This window comes from Balaenoptera acutorostrata, chromosome 19 (assembly GCF_949987535.1).
Source record: "Balaenoptera acutorostrata chromosome 19, mBalAcu1.1, whole genome shotgun sequence".
Classification (NCBI taxonomy): Eukaryota; Metazoa; Chordata; class Mammalia; order Artiodactyla; family Balaenopteridae; genus Balaenoptera; species Balaenoptera acutorostrata.
Genome location: NC_080082.1, coordinates 39490431 through 39510397, shown reverse-complemented (window position 1 = coordinate 39510397; position 19967 = coordinate 39490431).

Genomic DNA, 19967 nt, shown 5'->3' with positions numbered 1-19967 from the left:
TGTGGAACCCTCAGGCTTGGGAACATGACTGAGGCTTGATGGTGGAACCCTCTGGCCTGGAAACAGGAATGAGGTTTGATGGTGGAACCCTGCGGCCTGGCAACATGACTGAGGTTTGATTCTGGAAAACTGTGGCCTGGGAACATGACATCTGTTTAGATTGTGGAATAGTGTGCCCTGGGAACCTGACTGAGCCTTGGTTCTGGAACTCTGTGGACTAGGAACATGACTGAGGTTTATTCTAGAACCCTGTAGCCTGGGAACATAACTGAGGATTGATTCTGGAACCCTGTGGCCTGGGATCATGACATCGGTGGATTCTGGAACCCTGTGGCCTGGGAAGATGAGAACGGTTTGATTCTGTAACCCTGTGGCCTGGCAACATGACTGAGGCTTGATTCTGGAACCCTGTGCCCTGGCAACATGACTGAGGCTTGATTCTGGAACCATGTGGCCTGGGAACTTGACTGGGGTTTGATCGCAGAAACCTGTGGACTGTCCACATGACTGAGGTTTGATGGTGGAACCCTGTGCACTGGGAACATGACTGAGGTTTGATGGTTGAACCCTGTGGCATGGCAACATGACTGAGGTTTGATTCTGGAAAACTGTGGCCTGGGAACATGACATCTGTTTAGATTGTGGAATAGTTTGCCCTGGGAACCTGACTGAGCCTTGGTTCTGGAACTCTGTGGACTGGGAACATGACTGAGGTTTATTCTAGAACCCTGTAGCCTGGGAACATAACTGAGGATTGATTCTGGAACCCTGTGGCCTGGGAACATGACATCGGTGGATTCTGGAACCCTGTGGCCTGGGAACATGAGAACGGTTTGATTCTGGAACCCTGTGGCCTGGCAACATGACTGAGGCTTGATTCTGGAACCCTGTGGCCTGGCAACGTGACTGAGGTTTGATTCTGGATCCCTGTGGCCTGGGAACATGACTGAGGCGTGATTCTGGAAAACTGTGGCCTGGAAAAAATGACATCTGTTTAGATCGTGGAATAGTGTGCCCTGGGAACCTGACTGAGCCTTGGTTCTGGAACTCTGTGGACTGGGAACATGACTGAGGTTTATTCTAGAACCCTGTAGCCTGGGAACATAACTGAGGATTGATTCTGGAACCCTGTGGCCTGGGAACATGACATCGGTGGATTCTGGAACCCTGTGGCCTGGGAACATGAGAACGGTTTGATTCTGGATCCCTGTGGCCTGGGAACATGACTTTGGCGTGATTCTGGAAAACTGTGGCCTGGGAAAGTGACATCTGTTTAGATTGTGGAATAGTGTGCCCTGGGAACCTGACTGAGCCTTGGCTCTGGAGCTCTGTGGACTGGGAACATGACTGAGGTTTATTCTAGAACCCTGTAGCCTGGGAACATAACTGAGGATTGATTCTGGAACCCTGTGGCCTGGGAACATGACATCGGTGGATTCTGGAACCCTGTGGCCTGGGAACATGAGAACGGTTTGATTCTGGAAACGTATGGCCTGGCAACATGACTGAGGCTTGATTCTGGAACCCTGTGGCCTGGCAACATGACTGAGGTTTGATTCTGGATCCCTGTGGCCTGGGAACATGACTGAGGCGTGATTCTGGAAAACTGTGGCCTGGAAACATGACATCTGTTTAGATTGTGGAATAGTGTGCCCTGGGAACCTAACTGAGCCTTGGTTCTGGAACTCTGTAGGCTGGGAACATGACTGAGATTTATTCTAGAACCCTGTAGCCTGGGAACATAACTGAGGATTGATTCTGGAACCCTGTGGCCTGGGAACATGAGAACGGTTTGATTCTGGAACCCTGTGGCCTGGCAACATGACTGAGGCTTGATTCTGGAACCCTGTGGCCTGGCAACATGACTGAGGCTTGATTCTGGAACTCTGTGGCCTGGGAACTTGACTGGGGTTTGATCGCAGAAACCTGTGGACTGTCCACATGACTGAGGTTTCATGGTTCAACCCTGTGGCATGGCAACATGATTGAGGTTTGATTGTGGAATAGTGTGCCCTGGGAACCTGACTGAGCCTTGGTTCTGGAACTCTGTGGACTGGGAACATGACTGAGGTTTATTCTAGAACCCTGTAGCCTGGGAACATAACTGAGGATTGATTCTGGAACCCTGTGGCCTGGGAACATGACATCGGTGGATTCTGGAACCCTGTGGCCTGGGAACATGAGAACGGTTTGATTCTGGAACCCTGTGGCCTGGCAACATGACTGAGGCTAGATTCTGGAACCCTGTGGCCTGGCAACATGACTGAGGTTTGATTCTGGATCCCTGTGGCCTGGGAACATGACTGAGGCGTGATTCTGGAAAACTGTGGCCTGGGAAAATGACATCTGTTTAGATTGTGGAATAGTGTGCCCTGGGAACCTGACTGAGCCTTGGTTCTGGAACTCTGTGGACTGGGAACATGACTGAGGTTTATTCTAGAACCCTGTAGCCTGGGAACATAACTGAGGATTGATTCTGGAACCCTGTGGCCTGGGAACATGACATCGGTGGATTCTGGAACCCTGTGGCCTGGGAACATGAGAACGGTTTGATTCTGGAACCCTGTGGCCTGGCAACATGACTGAGGCTTGATTCTGGAACCCTGTGGCCTGGCAACATGACTGAGGTTTGATTCTGGATCCCTGTGGCCTGGGAACATGACTGAGGTGTGATTCTGGAAAACTGTGGCCTGGGAAAATGACATCTGTTTAGATCGTGGAATAGTGTGCCCTGGGAACCTGACTGAGCCTTGGTTCTGGAACTCTGTGGACTGGGAACATGACTGAGGTTTATTCTAGAACCCTGTAGCCTGGGAACATAACTGAGGATTGATTCTGGAACCCTGTGGCCTGGGAACATGACATCGGTGGATTCTGGAACCCTGTGGCCTGGGAACATGGGTACGGTTTGATTCTGGATCCATGTGGCCTGGGAACATGACTTTGGCGTGATTCTGGAAAACTGTTGCCTGGGAAAGTGACATCTGTTTAGATTGTTGAATAGTGTGCCCTGGGAACCTGACTGAGCCTTGGCTCTGGAGCTCTGTGGACTGGGAACATGACTGAGGTTTATTCTAGAACCCTGTAGCCTGGACACATAACTGAGGATTGATTCTGGAACTCTGTGGCCTGGGAACATGACATCGGTGGATTCTGGAACCCTGTGGCCTGGGACCATGAGAACGGTTTGATTCTGGAACCCTGTGGCCTGGCAACATGACTGAGGCTTGATTCTGGAACCCTGTGGCCTGGCAACATGACTGAGGCTTGATTCTGGAACCGTGTGGCCTGGGAACTTGACTGGGGTTTGATCGCAGAAACCTGTGGACTGTCCACATGACTGAGGTTTCATGGTTGAACCCTGTGGCATGGCAACATGATTGAGGTTTGATTGTGGAACCCTCAGGCTTGGGAACATGACTGAGGCTTGATGGTGGAACCCTCTGGCCTGGAAACAGGAATGAGGTTTGATGGTGGAACCCTGCGGCCTGGCAACATGACTGAGGTTTGATTCTGGAAAACTGTGGCCTGGGAACATGACATCTGTTTAGATTGTGGAATAGTGTGCCCTGGGAACCTGACTGAGCCTTGGTTCTGGAACTCTGTGGACTAGGAACATGACTGAGGTTTATTCTAGAACCCTGTAGCCTGGGAACATAACTGAGGATTGATTCTGGAACCCTGTGGCCTGGGATCATGACATCGGTGGATTCTGGAACCCTGTGGCCTGGGAAGATGAGAACGGTTTGATTCTGTAACCCTGTGGCCTGGCAACATGACTGAGGCTTGATTCTGGAACCCTGTGCCCTGGCAACATGACTGAGGCTTGATTCTGGAACCATGTGGCCTGGGAACTTGACTGGGGTTTAATCGCAGAAACCTGTGGACTGTCCACATGACTGAGGTTTGATGGTGGAACCCTGTGCACTGGGAACATGACTGAGGTTTGATGGTTGAACCCTGTGGCATGGCAACATGACTGAGGTTTGATTCTGGAAAACTGTGGCCTGGGAACATGACATCTGTTTAGATTGTGGAATAGTTTGCCCTGGGAACCTGACTGAGCCTTGGTTCTGGAACTCTGTGGACTGGGAACATGACTGAGGTTTATTCTAGAACCCTGTAGCCTGGGAACATAACTGAGGATTGATTCTGGAACCCTGTGGCCTGGGAACATGACATCGGTGGATTCTGGAACCCTGTGGCCTGGGAACATGAGAACGGTTTGATTCTGGAACCCTGTGGCCTGGCAACATGACTGAGGCTTGATTCTGGAACCCTGTGGCCTGGCAACGTGACTGAGGTTTGATTCTGGATCCCTGTGGCCTGGGAATATGACTGAGGCGTGATTCTGGAAAACTGTGGCCTGGAAAAATGACATCTGTTTAGATCGTGGAATAGTGTGCCCTGGGAACCTGACTGAGCCTTGGTTCTGGAACTCTGTGGACTGGGAACATGACTGAGGTTTATTCTAGAACCCTGTAGCCTGGGAACATAACTGAGGATTGATTCTGGAACCCTGTGGCCTGGGAACATGACATCGGTGGATTCTGGAACCCTGTGGCCTGGGAACATGAGAACGGTTTGATTCTGGATCCCTGTGGCCTGGGAACATGACTTTGGCGTGATTCTGGAAAACTGTGGCCTGGGAAAGTGACATCTGTTTAGATTGTGGAATAGTGTGCCCTGGGAACCTGACTGAGCCTTGGCTCTGGAGCTCTGTGGACTGGGAACATGACTGAGGTTTATTCTAGAACCCTGTAGCCTGGGAACATAACTGAGGATTGATTCTGGAACCCTGTGGCCTGGGAACATGACATCGGTGGATTCTGGAACCCTGTGGCCTGGGAACATGAGAACGGTTTGATTTTGGAAACGTATGGCCTGGCAACATGACTGAGGCTTGATTCTGGAACCCTGTGGCCTGGCAACATGACTGAGGTTTGATTCTGGATCCCTGTGGCCTGGGAACATGACTGAGGCGTGATTCTGGAAAACTGTGGCCTGGAAACATGACATCTGTTTAGATTGTGGAATAGTGTGCCCTGGGAACCTGACTGAGCCTTGGTTCTGGAACTCTGTAGGCTGGGAACATGACTGAGATTTATTCTAGAACCCTGTAGCCTGGGAACATAACTGAGGATTGATTCTGGAACCCTGTGGCCTGGGAACTTGACATCGGTGGATTCTGGAACCCTGTGGCCTGGGAACATGAGAACGGTTTGATTCTGGAACCCTGTGGCCTGGCAACATGACTGAGGCTTGATTCTGGAACCCTGTGGCCTGGCAACATGACTGAGGCTTGATTCTGGAACTCTGTGGCCTGGGAACTTGACTGGGGTTTGATCGCAGAAACCTGTGGACTGTCCACATGACTGAGGTTTCATGGTTCAACCCTGTGGCATGGCAACATGATTGAGGTTTGATTGTGGAATAGTGGGCCCTGGGAACCTGACTGAGCCTTGGTTCTGGAACTCTGTGGACTGGGAACATGACTGAGGTTTATTCTAGAACCCTGTAGCCTGGGAACATAACTGAGGATTGATTCTGGAACCCTGTGGCCTGGGAACATGACATCGGTGGATTCTGGAACCCTGTGGCCTGGGAACATGAGAACGGTTTGATTCTGGAACCCTGTGGCCTGGCAACATGACTGAGGCTTGATTCTGGAACCCTGTGGCATGGCAACATGACTGAGGTTTGATTCTGGATCCCTGTGGCCTGGGAACATGACTGAGGTGTGATTCTGGAAAACTGTGGCCTGGGAAAATGACATCTGTTTAGATCGTGGAATAGTGTGCCCTGGGAACCTGACTGAGCCTTGGTTCTGGAACTCTGTGGACTGGGAACATGACTGAGGTTTATTCTAGAACCCTGTAGCCTGGGAACATAACTGAGGATTGATTCTGGAACCCTGTGGCCTGGGAACATGACATCGGTGGATTCTGGAACCCTGTGGCCTGGGAACATGAGTACGGTTTGATTCTGGATCCCTGTGGCCTGGGAACATGACTTTGGCGTGATTCTGGAAAACTGTTGCCTGGGAAAGTGACATCTGTTTAGATTGTGGAATAGTGTGCCCTGGGAACCTGACTGAGCCTTGGCTCTGGAGGTCTGTGGACTGGGAACATGACTGAGGTTTATTCTAGAACCCTGTAGCCTGGACACATAACTGAGGATTGATTCTGGAACTCTGTGGCCTGGGAACATGACATCGGTGGATTCTGGAACCCTGTGGCCTGGGACCATGAGAACGGTTTGATTCTGGAACCCTGTGGCCTGGCAACATGACTGAGGCTTGATTCTGGAACCCTGTGGCCTGGCAACATGACTGAGGCTTGATTCTGGAACCGTGTGGCCTGGGAACTTGACTGGGGTTTGATCGCAGAAACCTGTGGACTGTCCACATGACTGAGGTTTCATGGTTGAACCCTGTGGCATGGCAACATGATTGAGGTTTGATTGTGGAACCCTCAGGCTTGGGAACATGACTGAGGCTTGATGGTGGAACCCTCTGGCCTGGAAACAGGAATGAGGTTTGATGGTGGAACCCTGCGGCCTGGCAACATGACTGAGGTTTGATTCTGGAAAACTGTGGCCTGGGAACATGACATCTGTTTAGATTGTGGAATAGTGTGCCCTGGGAACCTGACTGAGCCTTGGTTCTGGAACTCTGTGGACTAGGAACATGACTGAGGTTTATTCTAGAACCCTGTAGCCTGGGAACATAACTGAGGATTGATTCTGGAACCCTGTGGCCTGGGATCATGACATCGGTGGATTCTGGAACCCTGTGGCCTGGGAAGATGAGAACGGTTTGATTCTGTAACCCTGTGGCCTGGCAACATGACTGAGGCTTGATTCTGGAACCCTGTGCCCTGGCAACATGACTGAGGCTTGATTCTGGAACCATGTGGCCTGGGAACTTGACTGGGGTTTAATCGCAGAAACCTGTGGACTGTCCACATGACTGAGGTTTGATGGTGGAACCCTGTGCACTGGGAACATGACTGAGGTTTGATGGTTGAACCCTGTGGCATGGCAACATGACTGAGGTTTGATTCTGGAAAACTGTGGCCTGGGAACATGACATCTGTTTAGATTGTGGAATAGTTTGCCCTGGGAACCTGACTGAGCCTTGGTTCTGGAACTCTGTGGACTGGGAACATGACTGAGGTTTATTCTAGAACCCTGTAGCCTGGGAACATAACTGAGGATTGATTCTGGAACCCTGTGGCCTGGGAACATGACATCGGTGGATTCTGGAACCCTGTGGCCTGGGAACATGAGAACGGTTTGATTCTGGAACCCTGTGGCCTGGCAACATGACTGAGGCTTGATTCTGGAACCCTGTGGCCTGGCAACGTGACTGAGGTTTGATTCTGGATCCCTGTGGCCTGGGAACATGACTGAGGCGTGATTCTGGAATACTGTGGCCTGGAAAAATGACATCTGTTTAGATCGTGGAATAGTGTGCCCTGGGAACCTGACTGAGCCTTGGTTCTGGAACTCTGTGGACTGGGAACATGACTGAGGTTTATTCTAGAACCCTGTAGCCTGGGAACATAACTGAGGATTGATTCTGGAACCCTGTGGCCTGGGAACATGACATCGGTGGATTCTGGAACCCTGTGGCCTGGGAACATGAGAACGGTTTGATTCTGGATCCCTGTGGCCTGGGAACATGACTTTGGCGTGATTCTGGAAAACTGTGGCCTGGGAAAGGGACATCTGTTTAGATTGTGGAATAGTGTGCCCTGGGAACCTGACTGAGCCTTGGCTCTGGAGCTCTGGGGACTGGGAACATGACTGAGGTTTATTCTAGAACCCTGTAGCCTGGGAACATAACTGAGGATTGATTCTGGAACCCTGTGGCCTGGGAACATGACATCGGTGGATTCTGGAACCCTGTGGCCTGGGAACATGAGAACGGTTTGATTCTGGAAACGTATGGCCTGGCAACATGACTGAGGCTTGATTCTGGAACCCTGTGGCCTGGCAACATGACTGAGGTTTGATTCTGGATCCCTGTGGCCTGGGAACATGACTGAGGCGTGATTCTGGAAAACTGTGGCCTGGAAACATGACATCTGTTTAGATTGTGGAATAGTGTGCCCTGGGAACCTGACTGAGCCTTGGTTCTAGAACTCTGTAGGCTGGGAACATGACTGAGATTTATTCTAGAACCCTGTAGCCTGGGAACATAACTGAGGATTGATTCTGGAACCCTGTGGCCTGGGAACTTGACATCGGTGGATTCTGGAACCCTGTGGCCTGGGAACATGAGAACGGTTTGATTCTGGAACCCTGTGGCCTGGCAACATGACTGAGGCTTGATTCTGGAACCCTGTGGCCTGGCAACATGACTGAGGCTTGATTCTGGAACTCTGTGGCCTGGGAACTTGACTGGGGTTTGATCGCAGAAACCTGTGGACTGTCCACATGACTGAGGTTTCATGGTTCAACCCTGTGGCATGGCAACATGATTGAGGTTTGATTGTGGAATAGTGTGCCCTGGGAACCTGACTGAGCCTTGGTTCTGGAACTCTGTGGACTGGGAACATGACTGAGGTTTATTCTAGAACCCTGTAGCCTGGGAACATAACTGAGGATTGATTCTGGAACCCTGTGGCCTGGGAACATGACATCGGTGGATTCTGGAACCCTGTGGCCTGGGAACATGAGAACGGTTTGATTCTGGAACCCTGTGGCCTGGCAACATGACTGAGGCTAGATTCTGGAACCCTGTGGCCTGGCAACATGACTGAGGTTTGATTCTGGATCCCTGTGGCCTGGGAACATGACTGAGGCGTGATTCTGGAAAACTGTGGCCTGGGAAAATGACATCTGTTTAGATTGTGGAATAGTGTGCCCTGGGAACCTGACTGAGCCTTGGTTCTGGAACTCTGTGGACTGGGAACATGACTGAGGTTTATTCTAGAACCCTGTAGCCTGGGAACATAACTGAGGATTGATTCTGGAACCCTGTGGCCTGGGAACATGACATCGGTGGATTCTGGAACCCTGTGGCCTGGGAACATGAGAACGGTTTGATTCTGGAACCCTGTGGCCTGGCAACATGACTGAGGCTTGATTCTGGAACCCTGTGGCCTGGCAACATGACTGAGGTTTGATTCTGGATCCCTGTGGCCTGGGAACATGACTGAGGTGTGATTCTGGAAAACTGTGGCCTGGGAAAATGACATCTGTTTAGATCGTGGAATAGTGTGCCCTGGGAACCTGACTGAGCCTTGGTTCTGGAACTCTGTGGACTGGGAACATGACTGAGGTTTATTCTAGAACCCTGTAGCCTGGGAACATAACTGAGGATTGATTCTGGAACCCTGTGGCCTGGGAACATGACATCGGTGGATTCTGGAACCCTGTGGCCTGGGAACATGAGTACGGTTTGATTCTGGATCCCTGTGGCCTGGGAACATGACTTTGGCGTGATTCTGGAAAACTGTTGCCTGGGAAAGTGACATCTGTTTAGATTGTGGAATAGTGTGCCCTGGGAACCTGACTGAGCCTTGGCTCTGGAGCTCTGTGGACTGGGAACATGACTGAGGTTTATTCTAGAACCCTGTAGCCTGGACACATAACTGAGGATTGATTCTGGAACTCTGTGGCCTGGGAACATGACATCGGTGGATTCTGGAACCCTGTGGCCTGGGACCATGAGAACGGTTTGATTCTGGAACCCTGTGGCCTGGCAACATGACTGAGGCTTGATTCTGGAACCCTGTGGCCTGGCAACATGACTGAGGCTTGATTCTGGAACCGTGTGGCCTGGGAACTTGACTGGGGTTTGATCGCAGAAACCTGTGGACTGTCCACATGACTGAGGTTTGATGGTTGAACCCTGTGGCATGGCAACATGATTGAGGTTTGATTGTGGAACCCTCAGGCTTGGGAACATGACTGAGGCTTGATGGTGGAACCCTCTGGCCTGGAAACAGGAATGAGGTTTGATGGTGGAACCCTGCGGCCTGGCAACATGACTGAGGTTTGATTCTGGAAAACTGTGGCCTGGGAACATGACATCTGTTTAGATTGTGGAATAGTGTGCCCTGGGAACCTGACTGAGCCTTGGTTCTGGAACTCTGTGGACTAGGAACATGACTGAGGTTTATTCTAGAACCCTGTAGCCTGGGAACATAACTGAGGATTGATTCTGGAACCCTGTGGCCTGGGATCATGACATCGGTGGATTCTGGAACCCTGTGGCCTGGGAAGATGAGAACGGTTTGATTCTGTAACCCTGTGGCCTGGCAACATGACTGAGGCTTGATTCTGGAACCCTGTGCCCTGGCAACATGACTGAGGCTTGATTCTGGAACCATGTGGCCTGGGAACTTGACTGGGGTTTAATCGCAGAAACCTGTGGACTGTCCACATGACTGAGGTTTGATGGTGGAACCCTGTGCACTGGGAACATGACTGAGGTTTGATGGTTGAACCCTGTGGCATGGCAACATGACTGAGGTTTGATTCTGGAAAACTGTGGCCTGGGAACATGACATCTGTTTAGATTGTGGAATAGTTTGCCCTGGGAACCTGATTGAGCCTTGGTTCTGGAACTCTGTGGACTGGGAACATGACTGAGGTTTATTCTAGAACCCTGTAGCCTGGGAACATAACTGAGGATTGATTCTGGAACCCTGTGGCCTGGGAACATGACATCGGTGGATTCTGGATCCCTGTGGCCTGGGAACATGACTTTGGCGTGATTCTGGAAAACTGTTGCCTGGGAAAGTGACATCTGTTTAGATTGTGGAATAGTGTGCCCTGGGAACCTGACTGAGCCTTGGCTCTGGAGCTCTGTGGACTGGGAACATGACTGAGGTTTATTCTAGAACCCTGTAGCCTGGACACATAACTGAGGATTGATTCTGGAACTCTGTGGCCTGGGAACATGACATCGGTGGATTCTGGAACCCTGTGGCCTGGGACCATGAGAACGGTTTGATTCTGGAACCCTGTGGCCTGGCAACATGACTGAGGCTTGATTCTGGAACCCTGTGGCCTGGCAACATGACTGAGGCTTGATTCTGGAACCGTGTGGCCTGGGAACTTGACTGGGGTTTGATCGCAGAAACCTGTGGACTGTCCACATGACTGAGGTTTGATGGTTGAACCCTGTGGCATGGCAACATGATTGAGGTTTGATTGTGGAACCCTCAGGCTTGGGAACATGACTGAGGCTTGATGGTGGAACCCTCTGGCCTGGAAACAGGAATGAGGTTTGATGGTGGAACCCTGCGGCCTGGCAACATGACTGAGGTTTGATTCTGGAAAACTGTGGCCTGGGAACATGACATCTGTTTAGATTGTGGAATAGTGTGCCCTGGGAACCTGACTGAGCCTTGGTTCTGGAACTCTGTGGACTAGGAACATGACTGAGGTTTATTCTAGAACCCTGTAGCCTGGGAACATAACTGAGGATTGATTCTGGAACCCTGTGGCCTGGGATCATGACATCGGTGGATTCTGGAACCCTGTGGCCTGGGAAGATGAGAACGGTTTGATTCTGTAACCCTGTGGCCTGGCAACATGACTGAGGCTTGATTCTGGAACCCTGTGCCCTGGCAACATGACTGAGGCTTGATTCTGGAACCATGTGGCCTGGGAACTTGACTGGGGTTTAATCGCAGAAACCTGTGGACTGTCCACATGACTGAGGTTTGATGGTGGAACCCTGTGCACTGGGAACATGACTGAGGTTTGATGGTTGAACCCTGTGGCATGGCAACATGACTGAGGTTTGATTCTGGAAAACTGTGGCCTGGGAACATGACATCTGTTTAGATTGTGGAATAGTTTGCCCTGGGAACCTGATTGAGCCTTGGTTCTGGAACTCTGTGGACTGGGAACATGACTGAGGTTTATTCTAGAACCCTGTAGCCTGGGAACATAACTGAGGATTGATTCTGGAACCCTGTGGCCTGGGAACATGACATCGGTGGATTCTGGAACCCTGTGGCCTGGGAACATGAGAAGGTTGGATTCTGGAACCCTGTGGCCTGGCAACATGACTGAGGCTTGATTCTGGAACCCTGTGGCCTGGCAACGTGACTGAGGTTTGATTCTGGATCCCTGTGGCCTGGGAACATGACTGAGGCGTGATTCTGAAAAACTGTGGCCTGGAAAAATGACATCTGTTTAGATCGTGGAATAGTGTGTCCTGGGAACCTGACTGAGCCTTGGTTCTGGAACTCTGTGGACTGGGAACATGACTGAGGTTTATTCTAGAACCCTGTAGCCTGGGAACATAACTGAGGATTGATTCTGGAACCCTGTGGCCTGGGAACATGACATCGGTGGATTCTGGAACCCTGTGGCCTGGGAACATGAGAACGGTTTGATTCTGGATCCCTGTGGCCTGGGAACATGACTTTGGCGTGATTCTGGAAAACTGTGGCCTGGGAAAGTGACATCTGTTTAGATTGTGGAATAGTGTGCCCTGGGAACCTGACTGAGCCTTGGCTCTGGAGCTCTGTGGACTGGGAACATGACTGAGGTTTATTCTAGAACCCTGTAGCCTGGGAACATAACTGAGGATTGATTCTGGAACCCTGTGGCCTGGGAACATGACATCGGTGGATTCTGGAACCCTGTGGCCTGGGAACATGAGAACGGTTTGATTCTGGAAACGTATGGCCTGGCAACATGACTGAGGCTTGATTCTGGAACCCTGTGGCCTGGCAACATGACTGAGGTTTGATTCTGGATCCCTGTGGCCTGGGAACATGACTGAGGCGTGATTCTGGAAAACTGTGGCCTGGAAACATGACATCTGTTTAGATTGTGGAATAGTGTGCCCTGGGAACCTGACTGAGCCTTGGTTCTGGAACTCTGTAGGCTGGGAACATGACTGAGATTTATTCTAGAACCCTGTAGCCTGGGAACATAACTGAGGATTGATTCTGGAACCCTGTGGCCTGGGAACTTGACATCGGTGGATTCTGGAACCCTGTGGCCTGGGAACATGAGAACGGTTTGATTCTGGAACCCTGTGGCCTGGCAACATGACTGAGGCTTGATTCTGGAACCCTGTGGCCTGGCAACATGACTGAGGCTTGATTCTGGAACTCTGTGGCCTGGGAACTTGACTGGGGTTTGATCGCAGAAACCTGTGGACTGTCCACATGACTGAGGTTTCATGGTTCAACCCTGTGGCATGGCAACATGATTGAGGTTTGATTGTGGAATAGTGTGCCCTGGGAACCTGACTGAGCCTTGGTTCTGGAACTCTGTGGACTGGGAACATGACTGAGGTTTATTCTAGAACCCTGTAGCCTGGGAACATAACTGAGGATTGATTCTGGAACCCTGTGGCCTGGCAAGATGACTGAGGTTTGATTCTGGATCCCTGTGGCCTGGGAACATGACTGAGGCGTGATTCTGGAAAACTGTGGCCTGGGAAAATGACATCTGTTTAGATTGTGGAATAGTGTGCCCTGGGAACCTGACTGAGCCTTGGTTCTGGAACTCTGTGGACTGGGAACATGACTGAGGTTTATTCTAGAACCCTGTAGCCTGGGAACATAACTGAGGATTGATTCTGGAACCCTGTGGCCTGGGAACATGACATCGGTGGATTCTGGAACCCTGTGGCCTGGGAACATGAGAACGGTTTGATTCTGGAACCCTGTGGCCTGGCAACATGACTGAGGCTTGATTCTGGAACCCTGTGGCCTGGCAACATGACTGAGGTTTGATTCTGGATCCCTGTGGCCTGGGAACATGACTGAGGTGTGATTCTGGAAAACTGTGGCCTGGGAAAATGACATCTGTTTAGATCGTGGAATAGTGTGCCCTGGGAACCTGACTGAGCCTTGGTTCTGGAACTCTGTGGACTGGGAACATGACTGAGGTTTATTCTAGAACCCTGTAGCCTGGGAACATAACTGAGGATTGATTCTGGAACCCTGTGGCCTGGGAACTTGACATCGGTGGATTCTGGAACCCTGTGGCCTGGGAACATGAGAACGGTTTGATTCTGGAACCCTGTGGCCTGGCAACATGACTGAGGCTTGATTCTGGAACCCTGTGGCCTGGCAACATGACTGAGGCTTGATTCTGGAACCCTGTGGCCTGGCAACATGACTGAGGCTTGATTCTGGAACCGTGTGGCCTGGGAACTTGACTGGGGTTTGATCGCAGAAACCTGTGGACTGTCCACATGACTGAGGTTTCATGGTTCAACCCTGTGGCATGGCAGCTTGATTGAGGTTTGATTGTGGAATAGTGTGCCCTGGGAACCTGACTGAGCCTTGGTTTTGGAACTCTGTGGACTGGGAACATGACTGAGGTTTATTCTAGAACCCTGTAGCCTGGGAACATAACTGAGGATTGATTCTGGAACCCTGTGGCCTGGGAACTTGACATCGGTGGATTCTGGAACCCTGTGGCCTGGGAACATGAGAACGGTTTGATTCTGGAACCCTGTGGCCTGGCAACATGACTGAGGCTTGATTCTGGAACCCTGTGGCCTGGCAACATGACTGAGGCTTGATTCTGGAACTCTGTGGCCTGGGAACTTGACTGGGGTTTGATCGCAGAAACCTGTGGACTGTCCACATGACTGAGGTTTCATGGTTCAACCCTGTGGCATGGCAACATGATTGAGGTTTGATTGTGGAATAGTGTGCCCTGGGAACCTGACTGAGCCTTGGTTCTGGAACTCTGTGGACTGGGAACATGACTGAGGTTTATTCTAGAACCCTGTAGCCTGGGAACATAACTGAGGATTGATTCTGGAACCCTGTGGCCTGGGAACATGACATCGGTGGATTCTGGAACCCTGTGGCCTGGGAACATGAGAACGGTTTGATTCTGGAACCCTGTGGCCTGGCAACATGACTGAGGCTAGATTCTGGAACCCTGTGGCCTGGCAACATGACTGAGGTTTGATTCTGGATCCCTGTGGCCTGGGAACATGACTGAGGCGTGATTCTGGAAAACTGTGGCCTGGGAAAATGACATCTGTTTAGATTGTGGAATAGTGTGCCCTGGGAACCTGACTGAGCCTTGGTTCTGGAACTCTGTGGACTGGGAACATGACTGAGGTTTATTCTAGAACCCTGTAGCCTGGGAACATAACTGAGGATTGATTCTGGAACCCTGTGGCCTGGGAACATGACATCGGTGGATTCTGGAACCCTGTGGCCTGGGAACATGAGAACGGTTTGATTCTGGAAACCTGTGGCCTGGCAACATGACTGAGGCTTGATTCTGGAACCCTGTGGCCTGGCAACATGACTGAGGTTTGATTCTGGATCCCTGTGGCCTGGGAACATGACTGAGGTGTGATTCTGGAAAACTGTGGCCTGGGAAAATGACATCTGTTTAGATCGTGGAATAGTGTGCCCTGGGAACCTGACTGAGCCTTGGTTCTGGAACTCTGTGGACTGGGAACATGACTGAGGTTTATTCTAGAACCCTGTAGCCTGGGAACATAACTGAGGATTGATTCTGGAACCCTGTGGCCTGGGAACATGACATCGGTGGATTCTGGAACCCTGTGGCCTGGGAACATGAGTACGGTTTGATTCTGGATCCCTGTGGCCTGGGAACATGACTTTGGCGTGATTCTGGAAAACTGTTGCCTGGGAAAGTGACATCTGTTTAGATTGTGGAATAGTGTGCCCTGGGAACCTGACTGAGCCTTGGCTCTGGAGCTCTGTGGACTGGGAACATGACTGAGGTTTATTCTAGAACCCTGTAGCCTGGACACATAACTGAGGATTGATTCTGGAACTCTGTGGCCTGGGAACATGACATCGGTGGATTCTGGAACCCTGTGGCCTGGGACCATGAGAACGGTTTGATTCTGGAACCCTGTGGCCTGGCAACATGACTGAGGCTTGATTCTGGAACCCTGTGGCCTGGCAACATGACTGAGGCTTGATTCTGGAACCGTGTGGCCTGGGAACTTGACTGGGGTTTGATCGCAGAAACCTGTGGACTGTCCACATGACTGAGGTTTGATGGTTGAACCCTGTGGCATGGCAACATGATTGAGGTTTGATTGTGGAACCCTCAGGCTTGGGAACATGACTGAGGCTTGATGGTGGAACCCTCTGGCCTGGAAACAGGAATGAGGTTTGATGGTGGAACCCTGCGGCCTGGCAACATGACTGAGGTTTGATTCTGGAAAACTGTGGCCTGGGAACATGACATCTGTTTAGATTGTGGAATAGTGTGCCCTGGGAACCTGACTGAGCCTTGGTTCTGGAACTCTGTGGACTAGGAACATGACTGAGGTTTATTCTAGAACCCTGTAGCCTGGGAACATAACTGAGGATTGATTCTGGAACCCTGTGGCCTGGGATCATGACATCGGTGGATTCTGGAACCCTGTGGCCTGGGAAGATGAGAACGGTTTGATTCTGTAACCCTGTGGCCTGGCAACATGACTGAGGCTTGCTTCTGGAACCCTGTGCCCTGGCAACATGACTGAGGCTTGATTCTGGAACCATGTGGCCTGGGAACTTGACTGGGGTTTAATCGCAGAAACCTGTGGACTGTCCACATGACTGAGGTTTGATGGTGGAACCCTGTGCACTGGGAACATGACTGAGGTTTGATGGTTGAACCCTGTGGCATGGCAACATGACTGAGGTTTGATTCTGGAAAACTGTGGCCTGGGAACATGACATCTGTTTAGATTGTGGAATAGTTTGCCCTGGGAACCTGATTGAGCCTTGGTTCTGGAACTCTGTGGACTGGGAACATGACTGAGGTTTATTCTAGAACCCTGTAGCCTGGGAACATAACTGAGGATTGATTCTGGAACCCTGTGGCCTGGGAACATGACATCGGTGGATTCTGGAACCCTGTGGCCTGGGAACATGAGAACGGTTTGATTCTGGAACCCTGTGGCCTGGCAACATGACTGAGGCTTGATTCTGGAACCCTGTGGCCTGGCAACGTGACTGAGGTTTGATTCTGGATCCCTGTGGCCTGGGAACATGACTGAGGCGTGATTCTGAAAAACTGTGGCCTGGAAAAATGACATCTGTTTAGATCGTGGAATAGTGTGTCCTGGGAACCTGACTGAGCCTTGGTTCTGGAACTCTGTGGACTGGGAACATGACTGAGGTTTATTCTAGAACCCTGTAGCCTGGGAACATAACTGAGGATTGATTCTGGAACCCTGTGGCCTGGGAACATGACATCGGTGGATTCTGGAACCCTGTGGCCTGGGAACATGAGAACGGTTTGATTCTGGATCCCTGTGGCCTGGGAACATGACTTTGGCGTGATTCTGGAAAACTGTGGCCTGGGAAAGTGACATCTGTTTAGATTGTGGAATAGTGTGCCCTGGGAACCTGACTGAGCCTTGGCTCTGGAGCTCTGTGGACTGGGAACATGACTGAGGTTTATTCTAGAACCCTGTAGCCTGGGAACATAACTGAGGATTGATTCTGGAACCCTGTGGCCTGGGAACATGACATCGGTGGATTCTGGAACCCTGTGGCCTGGGAACATGAGAACGGTTTGATTCTGGAAACGTATGGCCTGGCAACATGACTGAGGCTTGATTCTGGAACCCTGTGGCCTGGCAACATGACTGAGGTTTGATTCTGGATCCCTGTGGCCTGGGAACATGACTGAGGCGTGATTCTGGAAAACTGTGGCCTGGAAACATGACATCTGTTTAGATTGTGGAATAGTGTGCCCTGGGAACCTGACTGAGCCTTGGTTCTGGAACTCTGTAGGCTGGGAACATGACTGAGATTTATTCTAGAACCCTGTAGCCTGGGAACATAACTGAGGATTGATTCTGGAACCCTGTGGCCTGGGAACTTGACATCGGTGGATTCTGGAACCCTGTGGCCTGGGAACATGAGAACGGTTTGATTCTGGAACCCTGTGGCCTGGCAACATGACTGAGGCTTGATTCTGGAACCCTGTGGCCTGGCAACATGACTGAGGCTTGATTCTGGAACTCTGTGGCCTGGGAACTTGACTGGGGTTTGATCGCAGAAACCTGTGGACTGTCCACATGACTGAGGTTTCATGGTTCAACCCTGTGGCATGGCAACATGATTGAGGTTTGATTGTGGAATAGTGTGCCCTGGGAACCTGACTGAGCCTTGGTTCTGGAACTCTGTGGACTGGGAACATGACTGAGGTTTATTCTAGAACCCTGTAGCCTGGGAACATAACTGAGGATTGATTCTGGAACCCTGTGGCCTGGCAAGATGACTGAGGTTTGATTCTGGATCCCTGTGGCCTGGGAACATGACTGAGGCGTGATTCTGGAAAACTGTGGCCTGGGAAAATGACATCTGTTTAGATTGTGGAATAGTGTGCCCTGGGAACCTGACTGAGCCTTGGTTCTGGAACTCTGTGGACTGGGAACATGACTGAGGTTTATTCTAGAACCCTGTAGCCTGGGAACATAACTGAGGATTGATTCTGGAACCCTGTGGCCTGGGAACATGACATCGGTGGATTCTGGAACCCTGTGGCCTGGGAACATGAGAACGGTTTGATTCTGGAACCCTGTGGCCTGGCAACATGACTGAGGCTTGATTCTGGAACCCTGTGGCCTGGCAACATGACTGAGGTTTGATTCTGGATCCCTGTGGCCTGGGAACATGACTGAGGTGTGATTCTGGAAAACTGTGGCCTGGGAAAATGACATCTGTTTAGATCGTGGAATAGTGTGCCCTGGGAACCTGACTGAGCCTTGGTTCTGGAACTCTGTGGACTGGGAACATGACTGAGGTTTATTCTAGAACCCTGTAGCCTGGGAACATAACTGAGGATTGATTCTGGAACCCTGTGGCCTGGGAACTTGACATCGGTGGATTCTGGAACCCTGTGGCCTGGGAACATGAGAACGGTTTGATTCTGGAACCCTGTGGCCTGGCAACATGACTGAGGCTTGATTCTGGAACCCTGTGGCCTGGCAACATGACTGAGGCTTGATTCTGGAACCGTGTGGCCTGGGAACTTGACTGGGGTTTGATCGCAGAAACCTGTGGACTGTCCACATGACTGAGGTTTCATGGTTCAACCCTGTGGCATGGCAGCTTGATTGAGGTTTGATTGTGGAATAGTGTGCCCTGGGAACCTGACTGAGCCTTGGTTTTGGAACTCTGTGGACTGGGAACATGACTGAGGTTTATTCTAGAACCCTGTAGCCTGGGAACATAACTGAGGATTGATTCTGGAACCCTGTGGCCTGGGAACATGACATCGGTGGATTCTGGAACCCTGTGGCCTGGGAACATGAGAACGGTTTGATTCTGGAACCCTGTGGCCTGGCAACATGACTGAGGCTTGATTCTGGAACCGTGTGGCCTGGGAACTTGACTGGGGTTTGATCGCAGAAACCTGTGGACTGTCCACATGACTGAGGTTTGATGGTGGAACCCTGTGCACTGGGAACATGACTGAGGTTTGATGGTTGAACCCTGTGGCATGGCAACATGACTGAGGTTTGATTCTGGAAAACTGTGGCCTGGGAACATGACATCTGTTTAGATTGTGGAATAGTTTGCCCAGGGAACCTGACTGAGCCTTGGTTCTGGAACTCTGTGGACTGGGAACATGACTGAGGTTTATTCTAGAACCCTGTAGCCTGGGAACAAAACTGAGGATTGATTCTTGAACCCTGTGGCCTGGCAACATGACTGTGGTTTGATGGTGGAACCCTGTGGGCTGGGAACATGACTGAGGCCTGATTCTGGAAAACTGTGGCTTGGGAACATGACATCTGTTTAGATTGTGGAATAGTGTGCCCTGGGGACCTGACTGAGCCTTGGTTCTGGAACTCTGTGGACTGGGAACATGACTGAGGTTTATTCTAGAACCCTGTAGCCTGGGAACATAACTGAGGATTGATTCTGGAACCCTGTGGCCTGGGAACATGACATCGGTGGATTCTGGAACCCTGTGGCCTGGGAACATGAGAACGGTTTGATTCTGGAACCCTCTGGCCTGGCAAC